This window comes from Leptinotarsa decemlineata, unplaced genomic scaffold (genome assembly GCF_025532065.1).
Source record: "Leptinotarsa decemlineata unplaced genomic scaffold, Ldec_3_MD MMD2_P_RNA_scaffold_9, whole genome shotgun sequence".
Classification (NCBI taxonomy): Eukaryota; Metazoa; Arthropoda; class Insecta; order Coleoptera; family Chrysomelidae; genus Leptinotarsa; species Leptinotarsa decemlineata.
Window position 1 is genome coordinate 9,446,923 of NW_027412536.1, and position 12,658 is coordinate 9,459,580.

At 35.2% G+C, this 12,658-nt stretch overlaps 1 protein-coding gene across 1 annotated transcript in view; it reads left to right on the forward strand.

Moving 5' to 3' along the window:
• LOC111503350 (dipeptidase 1) overlaps positions 1 to 12,658 on the forward strand; it is a 343,243-nt gene that overhangs the window by 298,429 nt on the left and 32,156 nt on the right. The window lies entirely within an intron of this gene.

Consider the following 12,658-nt stretch of genomic DNA (forward strand, 5'->3'; position numbering starts at 1 on the left):
TGGTTTAGTGAATATCGATGTCAACTAGGTAAGCTGCTGCTGGCGTTGAAGAATTGATCCAACCGGAGATGTTGGAGGTTTTGCAGCAATGGTCAATGTTGATAGACCTTAATCTCAAAATTAGTCCCCTTTTCCTCCTTAACCATTATTGAAAAGGAATATCTAGGAGGAGGAATATCTCCTCTACATTACGTTGATAGAAAAATTAAAGTATTCAATATTACTGGAGTTTTCTCCAACACCAAATCGTTATTTTCAACACCTCGACACGTGTTTCAATCACGAAGTGATCATCTTCAAAGGGGAAGATTAAAACTAGAAACTAATGGGAGCTAACCCTTGCTATATAGGTATCCCATTCAGGTAAAGCATCCAGGCGTACCACCCATACATATATATATATATATATATATATATATATATATATATATATATATATATATATATATATATTAACTTTTCTCGATTTTATATATGTATATATAAATATATATGTATGTATAGGTGAAGGACAGTCTGGTAAATTTACATCGAATTATTTCACAATAAAATATATAAATTTGGAATTAACTCAATGGTAACTGAAGATCTGTTCCCACAAGACATTCCCAATATTCAAACTATTAAACTTTCATCGATTCACGAGTTTTTGTCTTTGAAAAATCCAAGTAATTTCTCCAAATGAAATTTTCCAAATTTTCCTACCAATTAAACGTCGGGTTGCTTCGTTTTATTCAACTCCATTTTATAGAAACAAACTTTCATTGGTTTTTATTCCATGCTTGAGCTCCTGAGTTGCTGGCACAACTATACTATATATTTCAGCGATTTTAAAAGTTCAGTTGTGAAACTTGCTGTATAGAATTCATCGAATATGCTTTCCTATTCGCTCATTCAAACCACATTGCCTATTCTGAAATTAAAATTTTTACATTCCTTGACTTTTTTGTTCACGTACTTTCGCACCTCATCACCATTATCAACTGCTGTAGATGATTCTAAATCTACAGTTCTCATTGGAGAGGTTTAAATGTCCTTCGAAAAAGGCCCTTTGGTTTATAGGTTTATATTCATTATTAATTACAGCTTACATGGTGGATGGTGTAGAAGTCTCTTTTTTCATCGCATAATTCATTTGAGGCGCTACGGCATTGGCCGATATGGCTTTCAAAGAAGTTATTATTAGTTCAAAGATTCTCTCAAGTATCGACTGATCGTCTTAGTGGCTAACTGGCTAAGTGAAGTATTTTCTACTACAATATCTTTCATACAATTGCTTCAATTGCTGAGAACGTCAAGGATATATGAAAACATTGATTTATTTTCAATAACGTAAACTTTAACTAAATATCACTACATATCTCAACTACCCACACACATGGTGGAAAAAGATATGGTTGAGATTCATTTTTTCAAACAGTACAATAAAATTTTAATTATCTCGAATTGATTGTTCCGGGCCTTGCGAATATGTCTGGGCCATATAAAAGTAATCCACATTTTTATGGCGACCCATACTGAAATATGATCAAGAATATCCTGTTTCTCACATATAATATTATCAAAAATGAAAATTGAATCAGGTTTGGCATCTGATTCTACTATTTCAGCTGCATTACTGGGGAAAGTGTAAAATCCCAATACTTTAATTGGAGCTATTACTTGACGTGGTTACTCGTATTTATAATGATAATAATGGGCTGATAAAGAATTTGCATGAAGATGAACAGTTGCAAATCGAAATTCCAGAGAATAAGTCAGCAGAGAAATCATTACACTCGTCCTTACACAGTTCGAAGGCCCGATAATTAGACCTCGAACGGATAGTGGAACTAAAGGTCTATGACGCTGTTCAACATCATTTTGACCCCTTAATTTTTCATCGAAATTAACGATGGAAAAGTTTTGCTTCTGCTTGATAATGCGCATTGGATGATCGTTGGATCATTTATGTGAAGGTTACGAGCTGATGCAGATGCACGATCGAATGAAACCAGTGGTCCTAATATGAAATTGAAGAAATGCTTGGCGAAAAGTGATCCAGGTGTCCATCACCTGGATTTCGCTTGCAAAAGGCACGATATTGCATACTTACATAATTGAAATCCAACAGCTAGAAACAAGGCAGATCAGGAGCTAAAAAAAATTGCTTGAATTCTGGAACTGTCTTGAATTGACGACGAAAGACGCTTCTATAGGAGAGCAATGAGCTGCTCAGCAGGTAGTAAAGTGAAGTGTCGATTTAATATAGGGTATAAGTGATCATCCAAACCACATACATATGAAGAAGCGTGCTGTCAAGAGAAAAAAATATATTGAATGCTTCTAAGATAATATCATTGGTTGTGGAATCATAAGAAAATTGCGTGATGTTTTATACAAGGCAGGAGGAAACAAGTTTATTGTCAAATATTCAAAAAGAGCTGCTGAAATCATACTGAACGTAGCACATAAATATACAAAGGACGCAATGGTAGAAAGAGAATCACACTGAGAAAATGATGATTCCTTATGTTCGAGGACTACTTATGCATGACGATTTGCCAAAATCAGAACCACAGCTATATAAATCTGCTATAGCAAATGTGGATGGTTATCATGGTCCAGGGGCACATTAAGTAGCATATGGACAAAAACCGCGACTCCGTGGAATATTTCGATCATTTCAATGATCTATCGCCTCCTGAATAATCGATTCATCATTTTTATAATGACGCAAACCCTATCAGTAATATTATACATAACTCTGAGCGTCAACAACAGTTCAACACAGTATGGTGTGATCATTTGTGTTTGAATTTTTTTCCAGGAATAAGCTTGGAAATAACACCAACGCTGAACTAGAAGTATCAAGAGGATGAGTCATTCCTTGCTCGCCTATTCCAAATTACACACGTTATGAAAATTGATTAAAGAACAGCTCGCCAATATTCCAACAGAGGTGTTGATTATGTATGCATCAGATGATATTGCATCTGTATGGGATGAGCTGCCACAAAACCTTCAAAATGATATTGATGTCTTGAAGTATCACTACTGCTAGAATAATTACTATGATTTTAGCATCAGTAATTCCATTTGAATGATCCAGCTTCGAGAAAAATCGTTTGTTGTTATCGTAAAATGAATAATGTGAATGTAATCACACAAAATGGGATAGATGAGTTGGATAATTCACCGAAAAACTGACCATTACGCCACAATTTCTGCTGCCAGCAATAAAAAGACAACAATCAGCAAAAATTCATCAGTCATGTCACATACGTTTTTATTGTCAGGATACTATTGCGAGTTGAGCGTCGACTTCCAACCACCCATTGTATTGAATTGAATTATGATCTAGGATTACATTGTTTTCACTCCTACAACTCCATATCTCATGTGGGCGTGAAGAATAACGTTATCGATTATTCGAAAAGAGGTAAGTCATTTCCTACCATAATGAAACTTCCACCTGGAGGACATGAAATTGATTAAATCAATGAGGTGATTGATTCATCAAATCCAACGAGGGTGATGTTGGGAAAATTATCGACGAAGTATTTCTCCTACATGCAATAACAACACTCTGAAATGTAAAATACCGTCGAAATATAAATCGATCTCTAACATGAAAACACAATTGCAGAACTTTTTAGTTTGATGCCAATGTATTTGGGATAGGTGAAACTCACGAATCGAAGTTTGAATAGTGATGAAATCCACAGTATCTTTGAATTTGATATCGATGTAGAGCACGAATTTAAACTCACCACAAAATAGTATTTATAAGCCAATCCAGCCTGACGGTCTTCAATATCTCGAAATCGCCCTTTGCATATCAGATTATAATGGATGCCGCATTCCTGTGCCATTCGACGACACTTCAGGATTAAAAGGTACTTGAGCGAGAGTATTTTATTTCGACTGCAGACACCATAAGAACTTCTCTTTCTTCATCTGACCTCATTCATGACTTGTGCATGATATTTTGCAGCAAGGATATCTTGATGGTTGACGTCTTTCGGGATAAAAATGTAAATAAATTCGCTCGATTCGATTAATATTTTCAAAGCATCTGGCGTGTGTATTTTTTTCTCTTTTTGTATGAAGAAGCTTTACTAGTTGTTTGTTATTTCTGTATTGAATCACGAAGTTACCAAATCAATCTTAACGCATTACCAGAAAAATGGACACCCATAGTTCAATATTAGGCATTGAATGATGATGGTAATTATAGTAGACTCATTTTCCATCGATTATCCATCCTACTTTCGAAAGGTTTTTCCAAACTGTTCATTTTTTGACCACTCATAATTTTAGTATTGGAATTTTGAAGGAAACTATGCAATGTAATTTTCATTCATATTTTCATCTTGTTTATTCACCCAATATATTTGAAACTGTATTCGAATTGAATTTTGCACATGATTGGGGCCAAGCGCATGCGCATCCAAAGAATCACAAGTGTTAAAGTAGTACGCTACCATCACGAACAGACGGACGGTAGTAGTCTACACTATATGACCCCTCCCGATTCAGAAGGCCCCGTCGCTCAGCTGAGTGGAGGTCCCACGACGTCCGTAAAAAGTTCATCAAACACCCCAGTCGGGAAGGGATACACAGGACCAGAGCGGCATAGAGGTTAATAACATTTATGCCTCAACCAAACACCTTGAGTTTTGAACCATTCGTCCTCCTGACGAACCTCAGTGGAAACGGTAAGGGAATATTTTCCAACCTGATTTAAATCAAGATGATTGAACAGGCGGACGTAGTTTTGAAATATATGATTTTCATGTGCTTTTCCTGGATTTCCTACCGCTACTGCTATTCGGTAGCGCTCACCGCTTACGTCATACAGTCCAAAACCGCTCAACGCTTTCGTTTTGCCAGTTGGATTTGCAGCAGAGATTCCATAATTCAGGTTAGTGCATTTTCACATATATTCAGTGGACATACTTGAAGACTAGCTATAAATCAAGTCATCTAAAGAAACAATTCGAAAAGTTGATTTGGTGTCAGTGGTGAATGGGTGTCAGTCCATTAACCTTCAGCGTAGGGAGTTGAGACTGTCCAGATTTGATATGATATGATTTGATTTATAGCCAGTCTTCAAGTTCGTCCAATGACTGTATGCGAAAAGTTTTCTTTCCTTATACGACGAATTGGGCAAATTTTAGATATGCGGTTGGTTACCTCGTTCACAGGCAGATGGGGCGATGACAAACTAGTTGTTTGTTGTCCACTTCAGCCTAGTTCGAGGAATGATACTCTGAAGGAATTCGATTTTCAATTATCGGAAATCATCGACTTTATGTTGATGATATACACTACCTTGCACTAACGAGTAGTCAAACAGTCCGAAACCGGTCTGTAGGTGTGTTCCAATAATTGTATCGCAGTTGTATCGCCAAAAGTAAATGCAGGAATAACTTCAGTGCAGAATCCTGCACTAACACCTGTCGGATATAATCTAAAGCCCTTCGTGGTATTAGCCAGAGGAGTAGTTGTTTTCTGTTGGGTGTCAGTCCATTAACCTACAGTGTAGGGAGTTGAGACAGGCCTGAACGAATTGTTCCGTCAGATGATTCTAATTCATTTTCAACTTGGTTTTGTTATTTATATTTATACCAACTACTAGGTCCAAAGTGAGTGGATCTATTCGACCCTCCACCGTATGTAAAGATATCACTTGACTATACATCTGAACGATCAATCATTCAATTGGACATCACAGATTTTTCCACGGCACAGAAATGCAGCAATTAGATACCTAATCTGTTGGTTGATTTGTTTGAAGGTGGTTGACAATGCTTCGTGGTGTTCGGACTTCCATTGTCTAATATTTCATTAGTTCGGACTTCCCCTGTCTAATATAAATATAATTTATATTATATTAGACAATGGAAGTCCGAACTGATGAAATACTGTTGATTGATTCCACTTCTTCGAATATAGTGATTTTTTTCCCAAAAAACGTTAAGAAAAGGTTTACGTGGATTGATGAATGCAGGATTGAGAGGAATATCAGAATTTGCTAAGAAAAATGCAGGTTCGTATTTGATAAAAATTGATGTTGGTGGCACTAAGTAAACGAAACATCGTATGAAAAATTAAATGAGGGCAAATTTTAGCCTTCATGAAATTAAATCGAAAACATTTTCAATTTTTTCTCATACTTTATATAATAAAGAATATTTCGAGAATGGTCTATGATAGTCTGGATTTCACAACATGAGTAGTGTGCAATTGAATTTTCGCTACCCCGTATACTCTCATCATGTTTATATTTAAAAATATATCTTCACGTAAGACAGCAACATAGATAACATGATCTGAAACGATGACTTAATTACAGAAAATAGGTAAGAAAGTTTTTGGCTTTCTACTACTCCATCTGATACAATTCGATTCGATTCGATAATATTAATTCGAAATGTTGGTATGGCTCATCATCAATTCTTCGTTTCTGACGACTCATGTCTCATATATTTATTTCAAATTCAATTTTATTGAAAAAAATCTAAGAAGAAAACCACAAGTCTATAATACCTAAATCATCATAAAATAGCTTTCACTATGTTCGTTTGAAAATCAAATTGATCATTCTTTTATCTTTTCACCACATCCTATATTATTCTTATCAAATCATAACCAAAATTTAAATATTTCATTTCATGAATATCAAAATAATTGTGTAAATGAAATGATTCATGTAAATGAAATAATAATTTACCGTATGGTTTTTACGACTACTTCAAGAAAACACCTCCGAAAGAAGAGCTCTTCTTTTATGAAGAAAAGTTGGTAGTATGTTGCACATAATTATTTCTCAGGCTTACCTACTTTTCTGAAAATAGGTAACACGCATATCAGGTAAATCCCATCAAAGGAATTTCACCAACGAATATATAAGAAATATGTTATTTTCTTTGTGAGCTTTTACTAGAAATATATTCTATTTATACAGAAACAAAAGAGCATCCGGTTCTGTTCCTCTAATATTTCAGTCCACGTTGGCTCCAATCCAAATATTAATGGTTGTGTATACCTGTACGAAGGGAAAACTTTTCCGGAAACCGAATGAAAATTTTATCTTTGTTTTGAAATATGGTGAACACGTCGCAAATACGGAGAATGCACCGGGAAGTCTGCGAATTGCAACCAGAAATAACTTTTTACTGAATATCCGTGCAATATTCATGTCAATCTTCCGTTTTGTTATAAAACTCTGGCTTTTCTTAATGAGAACAGAATTGTAAATCATTGTTGACACACTCGAAGTATTAAAAATTATTTTCGAAACTTCTAAGCTAGACTATGTTATAGACCTTTCATTACATTACAAATTGCACTTGTACACAGTGAGGCGTTTCGAGTGATTTAAAGTGGTCTTGCGCAACAGCGGTAGCCAAATTACGTTAAGCATAAAATCAAAAAAAGTAAAATAATTTATTCGCACTCGCTACATAGCAGCCATCCTTAGACTAGATGTACACGTCAAATACTGTTACATTGAACAAAATATAATAAAATGTCACAAACACTAATAGTACTAAAGAACAGACAAACATGTGTAACTCTCAGACAACAAGTGAATCAAAAATCATCATTCAGGAATTCACTGATGGAGTAATAGGCTTCTGCACACAAAAATGTTTTTAATTCTTTTTTAAAAAAATTTATGGTCCGGTTTTTTAAGATGTTGTGGAAGTTTATTGAATATCTTCATACTGGAGATCTTTTAAATGTCTTCAAATTATGCTTTGTAACTGAAAGTGCATCCGAATTTCTTATAGGATATGAATTGTAATCCGAGTTTTTTGTGAATTCATTAATATGTTGCTTTACATATATTGATAATTCATATAGATAAATACAAAGAAATGTTAGAAGCGGCTTTACCGCTGTTTCCATTTTTATATTAAAAATGAGACGGATAATTTGCTTTTGACATATGAACGCTCTTCCAGAATTTACACAATCCCCCCATAAAATAACATTATATGCCAAATGGGAGTAAATCAATGCATTGTAAGTATCAATAAGAACCATCTGATTCACCGTATACTTCAGTTTTAAAATTGCATAGAATCCTGATCTGAATTTCTTGCAAACATGCTGCAGTTGGTCACTCCATGTTAAACACTGATCTAGATAGGCCCCTGTAAATTTTGTATTGGTACTAGTTGATACAACATCAATAGTTATGTTATTGTGAATTTCTCAACATTTGAAAGTGATATATACGGTTTTATTCAAGTTTATAATGAGATTATTTCTATTAAAAATTTTTCAAATGAATATATAATGTGTGTAATAGCATTTTGAAGTGCCTCTGGTGTCTGCGCTGTAACCACTACTGAGATCCTGTTGATAAGAACTCAGGCGTACCGTTTATAAATATGATGAACATTAGTCGCCTCACTACGGACCCCTGAAGCACCCCAATATCATTCGTCATAGTCAGAACAACAGTTTTCAACTCTAACATAGGATTTTCTATTAACTAGGTATGACTGCATAAGTTCAAGTATACTTCCTCTAATTCTATTCGTGTACAGTTTTTGTAAAATAAAATCTAATTGTAGATTATCGAAGGTGCATGAAAGATCGAAGACGATAACGGATACATATTGTCCTGAGTCAATACCTTTATAGACATGACCCATGAAATCGCACATGGGATCTTCTGTCGACCTTTCCACATGAAACCCATATTGGGCAGAAGAATGAACTCTGTTCTTGTCCAAAAAATGAATTATTCTATTGTAATACGTCCGCTCAAAAATTTTTGAAAGAACATTCAAGACAGTAACTTGTCTATAGTTTTATAAGTTGCTGCGATCGGATTTTTTGTGTATGGGTATTATCTTTCCTATTTCTAGACACTGTGGAAAAGTACAAGTTTCAAAACTTAGATTAATGCGATGAGCTAAAACGTCACAGATGAATTGTTGAATAGCTTCCGAAATTTTTACACTAATGTTGTCATCACCAACACTTTTTTTTTTTAATTTGATATGACCAACCTCTTCCGAGGTTACATAGGTGAAGTAGAAGGTATGATCTACGTAGTAGTTGATGTAAATTGTACTGACTTGTCATTACCGAATTTATCATTCAATTTATTGTATGTTGAAGAACTGTTAAAGAACTGAAGAACTGTAATTTTGTCATTTGTCATAATCGTTTAGGTTTTTTATCGAGTTGAACATATTTTTTAAAGTTTTACTTTCCTCTTCAATGCTTTTTGTAACCTACCCTTTTAGTTGCACCCTATTTTGCTGTCTCACTCTATGCAGGCAATTTGATTCAACTGCAAAGTTCAAATTGAGAATGTTTCGTGGTGTAACAATTTTATTAAACAAAAAAACTGAAATTACAAAAAAATAACATACAAGCCAACAACCAAAAAAATAAAAAATTGAAATATTAATAAAAGCTGAAAATTAAAAAATATTATTAACAAAAAATGAAAAATTAAAATTAAAAGATTCCAAACCAAGTTACGTCACGATGTTTCGATTGTTAGTATCCACAATCGTCTTCGGGTGATAACTGGACTTATTACTCCGAGATCTGACTATTTATAGGTCATTCGACCTTGGAAGAGGATCATGGACCAATCTTTGCCAAGATTGAAAGCATGTGCTTGAAGATCCGACAAGACAAATAGAATACCCACAACAGGAAGTGGAGAAAGTTGGTGAGGAAACAATGTCCAAATGCAGAACGAGAACAGAACAACTATGAAGCCATAAACGTCATCAACATGAGTTCCCGCCCGCTCATGGACATAGACGAATCTTTCTTGAGGAAAGGTCTAAACTTCGCCATTGCACCAACATCTGTGCCCACTTTGGAAATAATAACTGCAGTAGAATCCACCAGTTCCCTTATGGATCAGATCAAGGCAGAATAATTCAGATGGAAAATCAGAGAACAGCTAGATCGAGAACCAGTTACAACTTCTAACGTCGTTAATGAAGAACGAAGAGCCCTGAACGGGCTACGTAGAGACAACACCATCAAGATCTTACCTGCAGATATGGGAAACGCTACTGCTGTGATGGATATTGATCTCTACGAACAGAAGATCGAAGAGGTGCTTCAAAAAGGAAAATACATGAAGATCGTAAAATACCCTACTGCATCAATTGAAAGGAAGTTGTACCAGACTTTGAAAAAACACCAAGTCTATTTTTCGGAAAAAGAGAGATCATCGCTAACACCGCACCACAGTAAGCCCCCTCACTTGTATGGACTACCCAAAATCCACAAAAAGGATGTTCCGCTCAGACCGATCATTAGCTCCAGAGATTCAGCCATTCAGAACTTGTCCAGATTTTTTCTACCAATAATTAAATCATTGCAAGGTAAAACATCATCTTTTGTGAAAAATTCAAAGCATTTCCTTGAACTACTAGGGGAAATCAAAGTCGAAGAGCAGGATCAACTGATCAGTTTTGACGTGGAAAGCCTCTACACCAACGTTCCTGGCAAAGAAGCACTTCAAATCATACAAAAGAAACTATCCGAAGATGGGTACCTGTAAGGTGTACGAAACTGCTACTTTCTTTTCGCAAGATGAGGGACTGCCAATGGGATCACCACTTTCACCGGTTATAGCTGATATATACAGGGTCCTGCAACAGTGGCGCGGTGTTCCATATCTCTATATAGGAAGCAGATAGGAATCTAATTTTCTATAATATTACCTTATTGCTCGAGCTCGACAAAATAAAAATATTGCTGCGAAAAGCATTCGTTATTCTAAGTCGCATATTTTCGGGAGAAGTTGGTGGCTCAACGTAAACCATATTTTGTATGTATCCCCATAAGAAAAAATCTAGTTTCGTCAAATCTGGTGATCTAGCGGGCCACCGTACAGGCCCATTCCGTCCTATCCATTTATTGGGAAATACTTCATTTAGATGATCTCTCACTTCTGCCGAATAGTGAGCAGGTGCACCATCATGTTGTAACCACATTCTATTGCGGAGGTCAAGAGGAATATCATCTAACAAACCTGGTAAATCATTTCGTAAGAAATTGAGATACATTGCACCATTCATATGTCCCTCAAAAAAGTATGGACCAATTACATATTCTCCAATGATGCCTCCTCAGACATTTATCGACCACCTATGTTGATAATCCACCTGTCTCAATAAGTGAGGATTTTCTGTCGCATAATAATGGTAATTATGTCGATTTACAAATCCATTTTTATGGAATGTCGATTCATCCGACCATAAAATATTATTGAAAAAATATTCGTTTCGACGAATTTTGTTCATGGCCCAATTGCAAAATCTCACTCTTTTCTCGAAATCAGCATACAGTAGTTCTTGATGTAACTGAACGTGGTATGAATGCAAGCGATGTTTCTTCAATACTCGTTGCACTGATCTCTCACTTATATCCACTATTTCCCCAATTTGTCGTTGACTCCTACTAGGATCTTCTTCAACAGCAAGAAGAACTTGCGAATCATTATCTTCATTAGTAGCTGGCTTGATGCGCTCATGTTTGGAATAATTAATAGATCCAGTTTCAACGAATCGTCCCAAGACCTTTCGGAAAGATCTTTCATCTGGATGCCTTCTATCTGAATACCGTTAAGAATAAATTCTACTTGCCAATAAACAATTCCTGTCTGATTCACCTAATATGAAAATCATATCAATCAAATCACTTTTTGATAACAACATTCTGATGAAATTATACCGACAGTTCAACTTCACGATTGACTAAAAATTTCAATATTCATTTGTAGCCAAATATTTTGTTCTGTCATTTGCCAGACTACTTGATTTCCAATAAATATTTCATTCGCTGAAAGGTTGTTTTAGACCGAAAGAATATGGCACAAATTCCGAGATTTTTGAAATTATTGTAACTATTCAAGAACGTCCATTTTGTGGTGTAATTCGCAACTTGTTTATCTAGCAACAGGTAATTTTAGGAATGGGCGATATTTTAAGGAAAGGGTATTTTTTGTATATTCTTATCAGTCGTCAAATGGATTTCGCTTTGAAAAAATGACCATTTTTCGAAAGAAATGCTCATTTAAGAAAAACTATTGAACTTAGCCATACGGAATACTTAATGAAATTTGTAGAGGTTTCGTTGGCGCTTCTTATGGATCAATAATATACAGGGTGTTCTATTTAATATAAGGAAGATTTTGCAAATTTTCATTTACAATATTTGGCAAGCGGTTTTTCATACCCTGTATATCACAGGTCGATTTCAGATATATCGTTTGAGAGAGTTACCAATGTAGAATATTCGACCAAAAAAAAATTCCAACTGGACTTGGCACCACTTTATAATTTCAAATATTCTGAGTGACGAATATTGGAAAAAAACCTGTCATGCTAGATATCTCGAAAACCATCAATATTTTCGAAGTGCAGATATACATAAAGTTTATTTTATTTTCTATGAAGAAACCGAAAAAGCGATAAAAAATATAGGTTGCCATTTAAAAAGACACAGTTGGGATCCGCCCAGAAAAAATCGAACACCCTGTGTGACCGCCAATATTTTTATTTTGTCGAGCTCGAGCAATAAGGTAATATTATAGAAAATTAGATTCCTATCTGCTTCCTATATAGAGATATGGAACACCGTAGATGCCCATATATGGGCATCTACAAGAAACAAA